This window comes from Procambarus clarkii, chromosome 27 (assembly GCF_040958095.1).
Source record: "Procambarus clarkii isolate CNS0578487 chromosome 27, FALCON_Pclarkii_2.0, whole genome shotgun sequence".
NCBI classification, from domain to species: Eukaryota; Metazoa; Arthropoda; class Malacostraca; order Decapoda; family Cambaridae; genus Procambarus; species Procambarus clarkii.
Genome location: NC_091176.1, coordinates 26,996,193 through 27,000,802, shown reverse-complemented (window position 1 = coordinate 27,000,802; position 4,610 = coordinate 26,996,193).

Below are 4,610 nucleotides of genomic sequence, written 5' to 3'. Positions count from 1 at the left end.
TTGTTGTTTTCAGTTGACACAAACGTGTTTTAAGAGTTAAGTCTTGATGCACTTGGCAGCGAGGACTGGATGTTGTGTTCCCCAAACAGTAACGATCAGAACCCAAACTGTTTGGGTTCAGTTTTCCTGGTGGTTAAAGCTTTATCAGTAGGTCAAATGTGACCTAATCTTTTGGTTGACTGGATATATTTAGCCAATGCTTTGGCTATTGATATCTTATTTAAAAAAATGATATGACGAGTGGATGAACTGGTTAAATACTGTAAGTGGTGTTTTAATGAGGATATTCCGCACCATATTGGAACTAAAGGATACCTTGGTTACCTTAAGGTGCTTCCGGGGCTTAGCGTCCCCGCGGCCCGGTCGTCGACCAGGCCTCCTGGTTGCCGGACTGATCAACCAGGATTGGGCTGGATTATTAACGTTGAATCTCTGTTACACTAGTTACTTTCCTGATGAATGATACTTTAAAGTAAGCCTACAACGTTACTGAAACATTATCACGCAAAACAAAAACAACAACAGGGAGCATTACTTTTCTACAGATAAATAAGTAAGTTACAAGTAAGTAAGTAATTAGCAATAGAAGGCACCAAACCGGGAAGGCTATGTAGCACAAGTTACAAGCTACTGACGAAGCCATGAGGCAAAAGATGTGCTACACTCGACAACTGTGACTTGACAAAAACAGGTGTATAAAGTCGCATATACTTCATGGCTCCCTTCAAGGCCACTATAAACATATGGTGGGCAGGAGACTCATTATCAGCCAACGCACGTGACATCTCAGCTAACCAGTGACGTCATCAACGAGCACAGGGGACGTCACCACTACCAGTGACGTCATCATCCAACACGTGGTAGGGTCAGTAAACCCAGCTGTTAAGGCGCAGGTTAATTATAGCTCGTGTGTATACCACACGCCTTTATCGGCGGTACACGCCTCATTCCCTGGCACCGTTATGTTGGCTCTTATCAACGAGGCTGCGTATAAAACAATATGTTTATATTTTTACCACATGCCAGTACTGTATAGCAAACTTTATGTGATATACAGTTTATTGCTGTTATTTTATATATATATATATATATATATATATATATATATATATATATATATATATATATATATATATGAATGAAAACTCACACCCCAGAAGTGACTCGAACCCATACTCCCAGAAGCAACGCAACTGGTAACTACAGGGCGCCTTAATCCGCTTGACCATCACGGCCGTCAAAAGGAAGTGATAGCCGAGGCTATTTGAGCCACTTCCCCGACGGCAACTCGGATGGTAATCTTGGGCATAGCATTTCACCAAATCACCTCATTCTTTGGGGCACACGTGAGGAACACAAATGCGAACAAGCCTGAATGGTCCCCAGGACTATATGCGAATGAAAACTCACACCCCAGAAGTGACTCGAACCCATACTCCCAGAAGCAACGCAACTGGTAACTACAGGGCGCCTTAATCCGCTTGACCATCACGGCCGTGAAAAGGAAGTGATAGCCGAGGCTATTTGAGCCACTTCCCCGACGGCAACTCGGATGGTAATCTTGGGCATAGCATTTCACCAAATCACCTCATTCTTTGGGGCACACGTGAGGAACACAAATGCGAACAAGCCTGAATGGTCCCCAGGACTATATGCGAATGAAAATGCTGGTGGTGAAATGCTATGCCCAAGATTACCATCCGAGTTGCCGTCGGGGAAGTGGCTCAAATAGCCTCGGCTATCACTTCCTTTTGACGGCCGTGATGGTCAAGCGGATTAAGGCGCCCTGTAGTTACCAGTTGCGTTGCTTCTGGGAGTATGGGTTCGAGTCACTTCTGGGGTGTGAGTTTTCATTCGCATATAGTCCTGGGGACCATTCAGGCTTGTTCGCATATATATATATATATATATATATATATATATATATATATATATATATATATATATATATATATATATATATATATATACCTAACCTAACCTATCCTTATAGGTTAGGTTAGGTTAGGTAGTCGAAAAACAATTAATTCATGAAAACTTGGCTTATTAGGCAAATCGGGCGTTGCATAGTAGGCCGAGAAGCGAGTTCTGGCTACTAGGTACGACATATATATAAAATATATATATAATGTTCATGTATATAAAATGTGTTCACTCTGGTCACCTCAATTTTCGTCTTAGGTCTTTCATTTTGGTATCAATGGGTTCGCAATAGAATTCTCTAGAGGAATATTAGCATATAAAATAAAAAACCTGGTCACGCTCCACCCGCCGACGAGTTGAAGACGGGCCACGCGTTAGCCACAAGTGAGCGCCCAGACGCCTTCCAGCTACACTCCCAATTCCTGCCCACAAATGTTTAGTATTTAGTGTTTTAGTATATTTAGTATTATAGTTTAGTATTTTTTGTGTTGTAGTTGTACATCACATAAGCATTGTAGATAGCCATTTGCACAAAATAGGATGGTCATTTTCTTCATCCATTTGTGAGTTTTCCTTATGAAGTGATAATATTTGATCATTTGGCCAAAGTGATCAACACCTTTCATGTTTTATTGTAGTCACAGATTGCATTCGGCTTGTGGACAGTTACCAAACAGTCCCCCAAAAATCGGATAAAAAACTGATTTTTGGCGATTATTTTAGTGGACGACGCAGCATTGCGTCATCCCCGAGACTACGGACAGTAAACTGATGACGCAGCATTGCGTCATGCCTGGACGAAAGTGTTATTATTACATCTTCAGAAGGAGTGGTTTTACAAGTCGAATACTGGACATAAATAAGCAGGAGAGAATGGTGGAGTGAGGTGAGGTACAATAAGTGGACACAAATATGAGCCGCACAAAAACTGCAGAGGGCCTATTGGCCCATCCGATGCAGCTCCCATACATAACCACACACAGGCCCACACATGGATAATCATAGCATAAGATAGTAAATATTTACAATGAATTAGTTTGACAAATGTGTTCCAATGATCCTACTCAAATCGCCCTTTAATTGATCTATTAAAAATGGATCTAAGGTATATAAACCACTGCTAACGTTCAAATTACTTTCTTTTGTGATCTGTATCAAAGCAGATTCAATTATGTTTGTTATAGGTGCTTTTACAATTCGTTATTGAAGAAGCTGAACACTAATATTTTCCTCTTCTACCACCCCCATTTTTTTATACTGTGTCACGGTAATCTCTCTAGGAAGAGATTCGGCCTACTCCATTATCACCTATTCTTATACCACGTCTACCTATTCAAGCCCTGCAGCCCCAAGAACAACAACTACTACTACTTCCCAGACGTCTAGACAGAGTACAGTACCACCAGTCTACCTCCCCCAGGGCCCGTCAGCCCTTGCACTTGGCTCCTGGATCATGCCACCCGAGAAACAATTGTAATGGTGGTTAGAGTGAGTCGGTTTCCAGTTATGAACAACATCAGCGCCACCTGGACGGTTGTTTCTCCTATAGAGGCTTGCCAGCTCCAGCAAGCCAGATTACTCCCGAGTGCTCTACTGACTAGGTCTATTGACATACCTCTGTGTGGCAACAGACTTATGCAGTGTTAGCTCACAGTATTCCCGCACCATTTTCTAGTATTTGCACATTAACGTAACGTAAATTTAATTATTTGTTTGTCTTGTTTGATTTGCGCTCTTTGTATCAAGCCAAGCTTCAATATCATTTTTTGTTTTGTAATTTTTTTAAGGTCATTCTTATTAATTAAGTAAAGTATTTTTAAATTTTTGTTCTGTGTCTTATCCTACAGTTATCTCAATGTGAAGATTCAACTTGCAGCCTAACTTTTTTTGCTTTTTTTTTTGTTTAATGTCACTGGCATTACATCTGTCCTAGAGAGACTGCACTAACATCCATTTTTTTATCACAACTGTATATGAGAAATATGAAAAAGGCTGCATGAATGCACACGCAATAGATCGATCACTAAGAACTCTAAATAACCTGACCAGGATTTGAACCCATGCCGCTCAGGATCACCCCTAAATGTACACAGTCGTGTGACTACCTCACCAATGATAGTCTATAAGGATTGGTTAGTTCTTGTACTTATTAACTAAGCACCATGACTACCCAACCTCGTCTACGCTCGTGGTTCATTTTGGGTACAATTTTTCATCAAATTGCGACACACGCATGGGCTGCGCTGAATCTACAAATATGAGAACGGCTGCAAGATTGCACAAGCAATAGATCACTAAGAACTCTAAATGATCCGACCAGGATTCGAACACATGCCTCTCAGGACCCCTCCCTAAACATACACAGTACTGTGACCACCTCACCAATGACAGGCTATATGGATTGGTTAGTCCTGGTGCTTAGAGACTGGTATGGCATGAACATGAAACAGTTAAACTAGTGCTTCACATCTATTCATAAAGGAGTGGAGTGCTGCAGTGGATGTTATGATGAAGTGTCATAGATTTGTTTCTATGTGATGTGATGTGTTTTGTGTTGAGGGTATGGTTAGTGGATCAATGTTAGAGTATCTTTAATCTCCTTTTTGTATATAAACTATGAAATTGGGAAATGGAATAATACTGATAATGACAATAAATGTAAGGAATACATTATAAAAAAACCTTAC